This window comes from Pteropus alecto, unplaced genomic scaffold (assembly GCF_000325575.1).
Source record: "Pteropus alecto unplaced genomic scaffold, ASM32557v1 scaffold101, whole genome shotgun sequence".
Lineage (NCBI taxonomy): Eukaryota > Metazoa > Chordata > Mammalia > Chiroptera > Pteropodidae > Pteropus > Pteropus alecto.
In genome coordinates this window covers 10,702,526-10,714,185 of record NW_006432945.1, presented here as the reverse complement: position 1 = coordinate 10,714,185, position 11,660 = coordinate 10,702,526, and the positions used below count along the sequence as shown (strand labels likewise).

General features: G+C 37.8%; 1 protein-coding gene across 1 annotated transcript in view; it reads left to right on the top strand.

Moving 5' to 3' along the window:
• Nucleotides 1-11,660, top strand: part of SOAT1 (sterol O-acyltransferase 1) — a 56,749-nt gene that overhangs the window by 30,186 nt on the left and 14,903 nt on the right. The window lies entirely within an intron of this gene.

The window sequence follows — 11,660 nt, the reverse complement described above, 5'->3', positions numbered from 1 at the left end:
TTTTTAAAAATTATAATCTAATACTGTGTGTGCCTAAATGGAAGTTGACTTCAGATCCAAGGCAGTCTCCCTTTTTCGTAATAAGTTTACTTCCAAAATTTATTGACCAGCATTAATGTATAAATATCCAATAATGCAGTTGAAATAGCCCTGTTTTTATTTAGTTATTTATGTGTGCATGCATGCACATATGCATTTATACAGAATAACAGATTTTCCTATTTTCGTAATCATATTTGAATGGGGTCCCTGGACCTAATTCTAACTTGGGGACATGGGTTCTCCCAACACTCACAAGCAATTCCAGGAAACTCTAGAATGCTGGCAAAGGTGTCCAAGAATTCAGCTCAATTCTGATACTACTTACCTGGAGATAAAGTCATATTCCACAGGTAAAGGGCCCAGTCCCACAAGACTGCCCTCCTCATTAGATGCCAGAAGCAAGCCCAGTTTACCTGTGCTTCTGACCATCTGGCTACAGGTTGGAGGTTCCAGCGACCCTGTCCAACTCAGAATGCCAATCCCAAATTCATTTAATCTGTCATCTGTACTGACTCACTGGCGATAAATCAGAGGTTCCCACAAACCCCTTCTTTGGTCTGATTAATTTGCCAGAATGCCTTACAGAACTTAGGAAAACCTGTTTTCACACTAGGTTACTGATTTATTACAAAGGATAGGAATCAACAGCCAGATGAAATACATAGGGTGAGGTCCCAAACAAAGGAGGCTCTGTCCTTAGGAAGCTTGAGGCCTGCCAGGTAGAAACACTCTGGTTCCTCAACAAGGAAGACCAACTCTGACCTCCTAGGTTTCTAAGGAGGTGGGGGTCAGGTCGGGCTGGGACAGAAAGTTCCAAACCTCTAATCACATGATTGGTTTTCCTGGCAACCAGCCCCTACTTTTGAGTGGAGTCTAAAAGTCACCTAATTAACATAACAAAAAGACACCTTTATCACTCCACATATAGGAAGTTCCAAGGGTTTTGGTAGCTGTGAGTTCAGGAACCATGGATGACGGCCAAATGTCTTATAATTCACATCATAATATTTCATAAAACAGTATATGCAAGATTTTTACATTCACTTCAGTATTCATGTCTTTGTAATTATCAGAGCTAGTTTTTTAGTTTATCTTCCAGTCCTGGGGCTTATCATTTTTACTTTCATCTCATTTGTTGGAGATGACAGCATTTTTTGAGTCCAAGGATGATGCTGTCGCTAGAAATTTTAGTAAAAATACCTATCTATTTAACATTAAGGATTCCTCCCCAGTTAATTCTATAGATATTTTAGTGATTTCTGTAATGTAGCCATTTATCATATTGCTTTATACACTAATATTCAAAAGGTGTATTTACTATGCTTGAAACTCTGAGTCTAGATTCCTAGTTAATAGTGTAACTTTTGGAAGAGAATTTGTATGTGCCCCGCTCCCCACACACGGAACCAAACACTGAACACAGTTTTACAGTGGAGAAATTAGAGTCACTTTATTTGTATTACGCTAATAAGCAAGGAGAACGGGAAGCTGTATCACTTAAAGCCTGACCTCCCTGACGGCTTACCATCAGAGGGTTGTAGGGAGTCAGGGGGAATAGGCATGTGGAAGTGCTGGTGGGAACGTTTAAATTGGATGATGTTGGAACTTGGCTATTACGGTAAGGGACTTCAGCACTGGATCTTCCTGGACAGCGGACCCTTGACTTCTGAAAGTGTCCCCTTGTTCAGGTTCCAGTCATGGCTCAGTCCTTTGGTTCTTCCAGGAGGGGTGAGACTTTGGTTCCTGGTGCAGCTGGAAGACACAGGTGGCACATGTACAGTGCTGTCTCTATAGAATAATTCAAGGGTTGTATTAATATCACTGATCTGCTGTGACAGGGCAGAATGTTTTAAGCTGGTCATGTGATTTATGTGCTGTTTCAATAGTTTGTTACATTTTACTTACTTTTTTTGATTCCCTTAGGGATCAAAATATAAATAAGCCTTTAAAACTACAATGATCAAGATCATTTCTGGTGAATGTCATTTCTAATTAATGATTTATTGCTCCATTGTGTTTAAAGACTTGATTATTAGGTAACTTCCACTTATCTATGAGGTAATTTATAACTTGGCCAAGAAAAGAAAAATATTTAATATACAGGTACATGTGCTATTTTTAAGGGCCTATTCTTACAGATTTAATGATTAAAATAAAGAAATTTGGGTTTTATGGCTTATTAGATTGTTTCCAACCCTTGTTCCTCCCTAGACAGGCCAGACACCTGATTTTATCATCCATTCCTTTTCAAATTCCCCTTCTATTCCTCGTTTGCTCCTTCTCCCCTTCCTAGCAAGAACACAAAGCCCTTGTGCTCATTCGTGCAGGAAAGTCTCAAACAGGTGAAAGGACAGGCCATCCCTGCCATCACTTCTATTTATTTTTAAAATCCAGAGTGGGAGGGGAACTTTTTAAATGTAGAATAAGAAACTCAGAGAGGAAAAGAGAGTGTGGAGTGGGAAGTAAAGGTCGGGGGAAAGAGAGGAGAAAGGGAATGGAGGGAATGTTTCACAGATCTAAGTGGAAACTTTGTTTTTAAAGAGAATCTTCTACTTACCTGCGTTATACGTTAGTCAGTGAATAGAAATTATATTATTCAGTTTGCTCAGGAAGATTCGAAGGGGAGAGAAGGGAATGAAGTAAGGAAGGGAAAAGGAGCGGAGGGAAAGGCGGACGTTGGTTAAGCTGGCATCGTTTCTTACTCTGTGTTGTGCAGGTGAAGTGAAGGTGGCAGAGTCGTGGCGGTCTCGGACAACAGGAGGGCATGTCCGGAACAGAGCTTAAGAGCTAGGAATCTTGCACTGTATTTTGAAAATGATGTTTGATTGGCATCTGTGCCCCCGTAGAGGCGTGACAGGAAGAAAGATAGAGTTGGAAAATTGGGGCTAGATTGTTATGGATTTTTTCTCTGCCTTCATGCCTTGTTCACGAAGCCCTTTCTATTCGAAGTTTTCTTAACTTCTTACCTTCACCAATCGCAATACTGTATATCTTTCAAATTCTAGCTCAAACGCTGCTTGCTGCTTCTACAGTTTTTTAAACACCCCCCCTTGAAGTGATGCCTTCCATACTTCGCACTTCTGAGTTCTTAGTTTACTTATACCCTTTGTACATACTCTGTATTTATTACACAGTGCTTTGTTCTGAATGAATCACAAATTTTTTTGGTGAACTGATAGATGATTTGATTTAGGAATGTTTTAATTGGCATTTTTATATCTAATGAGAGTGAACATCTTGCAGTGTGTATTAATTGGAATGTTTTGGATATATATTAGGAATGCTTAGTATTTGACAACCTTTACACCTGTCCTTAATTTGAGCTCTTCTATTTCTGTATCTAAATTTTGATATCAAAGTTGAGGATAATTTATAGAGTTTGAGAGACAATGAGACCAGAAAGGAAGTGAGTGTAATGTTTTAGTGTTTTAGATGGAGCAAACAGGGGCAGGGAAGAAGAGGGAGCTACATTTAGAAGTCCTGTTATAGGCTAGGCTCTGCACTAGGTGGCTTACATATATAATCTTATTTACTTAAATTATCCCATTTACAAGAATGATCTCTAACTGGTTACATTTTGTTGTTTTGCTTTATTGGTTCCTATTTACTAATGTGAAATGACTATGTAGGTGACAGGTATGTGAATATTGTTTGGAGCCATGAAATTTCCTTGTTCTTTTCTCTTGTGGCTTTTTAGAAATACTTTTTAAAACAAATGAAAATCAGGAATCCTTCGTCATTTGTAATTTGATGTCATGTACCAACCCACTCGCCGCTCACCTTCATTAGACGGTCTGCCCCTCATCATCAAAGTGAAAACATCGGATTAGCCTTTTCTAAGGTCCCCTTCAGCTCTAACCATCTGTCATAATTTTGTAGCCATTGTGGACTTTTGCTCCTAATTTACTATTTCCTGTTGTAAAGGAAAACGATAGTCTGTGATCCTATTGAGTAACTCTTCAGTGCCACAGAATTAGTTGTCATATAAGATACAATATGCCTAGTTACTTTCGAATTTTAGATAACAAATTTTTTTAGTCATCATGCAATATTCGAGACATACTTAGACTAAAAAAATTTTGTTGTTTATTGAATTCCAATTTAACTGGCTGTCCTATATATTTTTTACTAAATCTAGCAACCTACACAGAACTATGTGAAATTTTAGATAAACAGAACTCGTAGTAAGGAAAGCTGTGAGAAATGAGAGATTATGACATCAGTGAGTTTAACTTAGTGGGTTGAACTGATTGAATCTCTTAAAGTCACTTATCGATCTCAATGCTTTCATGAAAAGTTTTAAGTACTTAATTAAAAAAAAAAAAAAAACTAGTGCTAGTGGGATCATGCAACATTGTGTAACCCTGAGCCATGACCTTGTGAAATCCTTAGAAATGTGTTGTAACAAGACTTAAAAGACCTTGGAGCAGTTCAAGGGAGATTCAAATGATTAAATCCCAACCAACTTAATAGAGAAATTAGCTTTGTTTTTAACATTGTGTTAGTTCAATTTTTTCTTTTGGTTGTAAATAGCAGAAACCTACTCTGGTTTATTTAAACATAAAAGGAAATATATTTGAAAGATATTAATTTTCTCATAGAATCCTGGGAGGGGTAGAATATTCAAACTTTGGAAAGGGGAAGGATTTTAGTAGCAAGAGTTCAGATATTTCTGAATTTTTTAGTTAACGAGGTCTCTAAGCTCAGTGTTTCAGATTTATGAGAGAATTGGGTTTCAGTGAGGAGGGCAGAACTGTACAGTGCAGCCCTGGCCTGGACATTGGATGACTGTCGCCTTTGAGGACAGTTTCCAGAGAAAAGTAAATATGTTGAGAAAAGAGTGTCTTTACTTTCAATATTTGTGCAGTTATTAACATACACAATTTTATAGAGGAAATGTTAGGTATATGTGAAAATTTAATGGATGAAAAATTACTTTCTATTTCTACTTAAAAATACATATTTGTTGCAGCATATTTTGTTTGCTTCTTATATGGCACTCATGCATTGTTTTTCACATCAGTACCTTATGTCCAGCCATTAAATGAACAAATCGTAATGAGTAAGGTGCAGATGGCATGTCTGCAGATGAGTACTTCTCTTTGTGGTTTGTCACTCATTCACGTAACCTCTTCTAAAAAAGTTTGTTTGACAATGCCAATCTACCTGATGTATTGACGCACTGCTGGAGAGATAAGTCTAAGTATTTTTTTGCCCAGAATTTCTTTTATTATTTAAGTTGAGGTTAGGTTGTGCTGTAATAGTAACACAAGATAAACACAAATAATTGTGGCTTAAACAAGGTAGAAGTGTGTCTCCCTCTCACGTAAATCATCTAGAGGTGAGAAGCCCGGAGCTGGTGTGGTGACTTCGTGGTCCTCGGGGACCCTGGTCCCTTTTATTTCCCTGCCTCACCATTTGTAGGCTGTGATTCCCACTTCTTGTCCAAATGGCTTCTGCCATTTCATGAATTTGAGGAGCAGAACTGATGTAGAAAAAGAAGGCAAGGAACAGGTACCAGCTATCTTTTTAGGAGGTTTCCTGGAGGTTTTGTCAAACCAATTCCGTTTGATTCTCATTGGCAAGAACTCAGTCACATGGTCACACCTAGGTGTAAGGGGAGACTGGGAAATTTATTTATTCTGGGCATTCATGTGCCCAGCTAAAAACCAGGGATTCTAATACTAGGGAAGGGGCTAAGAGAGGGGGCTCAACCTCGACAACCAATAGTCTCTACTACAACTGTCCATTTTACTTTTCTGCTTCTCATCGGCTCAAATCTTATCTTCTTTTTGCTACATAATTGTGATATTTCCCTTTCTGCTTTTTTCATTTTACCTAAATATGTATATCTATCATATCTAGTCTACTTCGATGAACCTTGGTAAAGTCAGTTTATTGTTCTTTATGATGTTTTCACTTATGAAATGTCGAGAGGAGCCTGCTGTGTTGCCTTCTTAGGATTGCTCTGTAATTTAGTTCCCATGAACACCTACGTGGTTCCTTTGTCAGGTGCGACGTTAGGTGCCAGGATTCTGAAGAAGTTGTGTCATTGAAAGCTGTACAATAATGTCAATGTAGGTTGGTATTTGTGATAAGAAATTACATTATTTTAGAGCTCTGTTGACCTCACAGGTGATAGTTACTCTCTATTTTGCAGTTAATGGGAATCTAAAACGTCAAAACTAGTCAAATGGTAGTAATATTCTGTATGTCCTTGATTGACGGAAACTTTTGTTTTCTAATATTTTAGTATCTTTGAAAATAAAAAAGCACTGTGCTTTACTTGGCAGCTTTTTTTTTTTTCTTTCTTAGTGCCAAACAAAAATTAGTGGCATCTTAGATTGAATAAAATAAATTCTTTTAAAAAATACACCCAAGTTTTGTTAAGATTTTAATGTGCTACCATGTAGGATGACTTTAAGAACAGGAGGAATATATTTTCTTATCTAAAGTAGTTATTTATCTGATTATAGAAGTAGTACAGGCTCACTGCAGAAAATTTATAAGAGACAAAGTATAAAAAGGAAACAGTCACCACCCATACATGCCTCCCACTCAGGGGTAACATTTTGGTTTATTTCCTCCCAATAATTTTTCTTCTGTCACTCACAGATGTGTGTAGACACATATAGGCATGTTTGTCAGAGATATGTCATCAAAATCAACATCAATTTATGTGTTCAGTTTGTATATTTTTCTCAATATTATTATGTGGGTTTTTTGGTGATAAAATATTCTTTGAAATATGACTTAAACATGATTTTGTGGTAGTCATTTGTATACATATGTGTACATATCCATCTATATGTGTCATTTACATACATTGCATACATATGTATCTATATATAATTTATTAACTATTAGCAATAACTACTTTCTGGTTTCTAGTATTTAACAATGGCTAATAAGTGAAGGAGGCAGATAAAGATGACAAGAAACAGAATAATATACCATTTGGTTAGTTAAGATGAGGAAGCTGCCCAAGTAGATGAAGATAAATCAATGTGTTTCATTTCATGAGACAAATAGAAATGTGATGTGAAGAATATTGTAGTCTAATTTAAATTGGGAGACAGTCCAGAATGAATTTTATTTTAAATAAAAAGGGATTCTAATTCAGAACTCTAATTTTTATTAGTTGCTAGTTTATCTTGAACCTTTGGCTTCCCATATAAAGGATTGTAGAATAGTTATGCCCAAGACTTAACTATCAAACAAGGTTTCTTTTTCTTTGAAATATGGAGTTCATTACAATGCATATTTAATAGGACTATAAGCCTCTTCTACATCGATCCTTTCAAATGAAATGTTTGCAGTAGAACTAAGCAAAATAACACCTTTTAATTAGTAATGTACCATTTTCAAGCTACATGTATGTCATTGGCTTTGGGGGGTTTTGCCTTTTTGGCTTATGGTGCTAATTGTATAGAAAATATTTCAGATAAAGTATAGCAGAAAGCAATGTAATATAATATAAACCCCTGCGATGTCATAGTAGACCAGGGTTCCGATCCTGGTTGTATAGTTTACAAGTCCTATGACCTTGGGCAGGTTACATTACTTGACTTGTTCCAGCCTAGATATACTATGTAAATAGGAATTATACCACCTACTTCAAGGCTGTTTTAAGACTAGAAATAATATGTAAAAGCCCCTAAGAGAGTATCTAGCATACAGCAGCCATCCAATAAGTACTAGCCATTACCAGCGACGACAATGCTGGTTTTCAGCCCCTTTCCTTTCGTAGCTTCTAGGCAGAAATTGGGCTAGGGAGTGTTTTGATAACTACTTTCTGCATTGTAATAGACACTGAGTAAAGCCAGCAGTGGGACGAGTAGGCGTTTCGGTGCCAGGGGTTGGTTTCCAAAGCTGTTCAGAAATATATTTAACAGCTGTAGCCTTTCCAGTTGCTTTGCGGAGAGCCGGCCATACAGTGACTAACAAACAGACATGGAGTTTCAAGTCAAGTGGGGAGGCAGACATTAAGACACCAAAAAATAGAAATATAGAGAATTTAAAATTGTTTAAGGGATAATGAAGGAAAAGAATAAGAAGCAGTAAGTTCAGAGTGATTTGTTAGGGGGACACCTCTGTTGAGGAGTCAGTTTAGTTTAAGACTCAAACACTGTGTTACCTCTTCTATTGTGTTAGCTGTTTTGCCTCAAAAGATCAGGTTTCTGGCTCCATGCCGCTGTGAGGTGAAGAGGTTTTCTGTGCAAAGCCAGGCGGTGAATCAGAGAAACAAGTGATTCATAGACTAGCAATATGACCTTGTGGAGCCAGAGTATACTTTGTTATACTCTGTATTCAGAATATACATTTTTACTGTATGTTTCTTTCTGTCAACCTAGTTTTAATTTTTTCATGCCTCTGTGCCTTGGAAAGCTTTATTTTATCTGTCCATGAATGACCCTGCTCTTTCCTCATTTTAAGACTCAGTGCAAAGTAACCTCTGCTTGGAAGCCCTTTTTATAAGATTTATCTTTCTAAAATGCATATCAGAACATGTTTGCAAACCTTGTGCTTAAAATATCACTGGTTTCCAGTTACCCTTAGGATAAAATGAAATGAAAAACTCTTAAAAGGGCTTAAAGGTCCTTCTTATCTAGTCCCTAGTCCCTGCTTGCTTCTCTAGCTTCATGTCTGATCACTGGCGTGTGCCTTCACTATGTGTTCCAACCAGAGGCTCTTTGCTTCTTAGAGGTCGTTCCCCATTCTTAGAATCTTAGAGGCTGTCTACTTTGGCTGCTTATTTTAAAAATAAGGTTTCTTTGAACTCTAAAACATAGTGATTCTGTTTAATGGAGCATCTGAGCACCTACTTTTCTAGTTTATAGTAACTACCTGCTTGCTTTCTTCCATTGTCCTGTCCATCTGTTGTGCTGGGACAGCCATTGTCCATGGGGCTGGGTGAAACCAATGTTAATAGAGATCAGATGGGAAAGATAAGCAAATCAGAAAGCCTGTAACCTTCAACCTCCTTTTCAGGTCACTGCCATTAGACATTACTCAGTTTACTGTCACCCATTTTGAAGTTCTAATTGAGGCCGGTTTCATGTTACAGGAGAACTCAGAAGAAGACAGAAGTCGAGCACTTCTTGTATTTTTCTATAGTCTCTCTTATAAAGGGGTGACAGTAACAAGCAGCCACTCTTTACTTTCATCATTACCTGGATACATGAAAGACACCATGTCTTTTGTTAACCACGGCCCACAGTAGAGTTCTTTCTTGTCTCCCAGTGCAGTAGCTTCTATCAACTTGAATTTTTCAGAGAAAGAGGCAAGGACATTAAGAAATGAACATTAAGCACCTAGTTAGTGTAATGCTATGTATAAGAATGTGGTGGATTCTTAAATAGTTACCTTTTAATAGTAACAGCGCTGAATGGTAGAATTGGCTTATATTGCACTTTTTATTGTACGCTGTTTTACTTTTTTCCTTATAGGTTAGCTCTGACTGAGTGTGGAGGGGTTGGAGCTACAAATATCTGTGGAGTGATAACTATGTCAAGTCCTGTGCTGTGCGTTATTACAGGATTTTGTTTCCGTGTTGAACTTTAAACAAATTAAGGTCACACAACAGTTTAGCAAGTTAGATATTATCCATCTCAATTTTGGAGGTAACTGCTCAGAAAAGTGAAATAACCTGCCTAAGGCTATGTACAAGTGATGGAGGTAGAATCTGAACCCAGATCCACCTGAATGAAAGCTCACGTTTCTCTACCACTTTGTTATTAGCGCTAAAGGCATCTTTTTCCTTAGTACTGTACTAGCTCGAGTATGGATTCCCGTACTGCTCACATGATTTTTATTGCAGGAAAAAAGACATGAATTGATCACATTAAAACAGGACCTCTTTTAGCTCTGCACACCCAGGGAGCGTTCTGCATTGTCTGAGTTTGGAGTCATAGGTGGGAGAGGTGGGTCTTGAAAGAAAGTTACAAGATGTTACACAGAAAGTCAACATCTTAACACCTGTCACCACCATATAGCGACCCTCACACTGAGATGCCTGTGGTTTTTATTCTTTTACTTCTTTCTTCATTCTCCTGGCACGCTGAACTGTTCTTTCTTTGTGTCAATCACTGTACCATTAATGATTTATGTCTTCGCTCACTGACGGACAGTCAGCTCAGTAAGAGCAGGGCTGCATGTATCTTGTTCACCACTGTAGGTGCCGGATGATAGAAGTGCTCCTTGTTCTCCAAATCTTTTTGGTCCCTGAGATCACATAGCGGGTTGGGATAACAAGGGATACCCTTACTTGTGGGCTGACTAGAAAAGAAGAAAAGGTAGGAGTTCTCTGGGTATGGGAAGAAAGGAAGAGAGTAGGAAGAAGAAGAAAAAGGTACAATTGACAAGGAGGGTCAGGGTAAGGAGGTTGCTGTAAGTTTTCTTACTACACGGCTAGAAGTTTCAAGTTCTTCAGAATGTATGGCAAAGGCTCATCTATGGGTAGATGGCGGGTAAGGCACAAGCTCCGGTGCCACGAGAAGCTGACTACTCTATTCACCTTGAGCTGAGTGAATTAGGACCTGATCTCAGCAGCTTTTACTGATATTTGTATAACATACACCATGAACCCAGTGCTTAATTGGGAAGGAGACTGGTTCCAGAGTGTGAGGAATCCTATCTACAAGAAATGGTTAGACTCCCTTTGGCACATCTCACAATTCCAGACCTTTTTTTCTTTTTTTTTTTTTTTCACTGCTGAGTACAATTTCAGTGGACTGATTGATATGAGTGTGGGTAAAGTGTTAAGACCTTATATGGTTTAGCCCCTCCCTGCCATACACACACCCTTTTTTCATAACCTCAATTCTTATCACACTTTGGTTTCAGCTGTGAAGTCTTGCTTCTTGCTGTTTCTCAAACTTGCCAGGGGTGTTCCTGCTCAGTGCTTTTCCACTCATGCTTCTTTCTTCCTGGGACTGTCCCCACCGATGTCCACTAACTTCTGTCGTCTTCACCTTCTTCACATCTTCTCAACTGGTATCTTATCTTTGAAACTTTCCCTGACCTCTCTATGAAAAATAACTCCTCCCCTATCCCTCTGCTTCCTTTCTTTACATAATGCCATCTGGCATACTTGATGTCCTGTTTACTCCCACTGGAATTGTAAATTTCATGAGCACAGGGACTCGGTTCTGTCCATTGTTATATCTTCAGCATCTAGAACAAGACCCAGAACTGGACTTAGCACTTCGTGGAATGAACAAATCGTTTCCCTTCTAATCTTTTAGTATATTTCTACATGGGACAACATTTTTGTAGCTGGAAAAAAAAAAGCCTTTATTTATTAATCAGTCCAATTCTAGAGATTAAATGAGGAAAGGACCCTTTTTTCCATGTCATTTTTTTTGGAGATTTGTTTTCCTTTGGGTCGGAGAGTATCCTATTGAAAAACTTCAAAATGAAGATGGCGTATAATGGAAATGGAATAAGCAGAAGGAACTAGAAATACTGTTAGATAACCTTAGCGTGAAAAAATAATTTTATAAAAACTGTTCTTTCTTCCAAAGAACAAAGTCTTCTATATTTTGTCCTAAAAATTTACCTATGTCATTCGTATTTTCTTTTTGACTGATATTTTCTCTCCTCTCTCTTTTTTAATC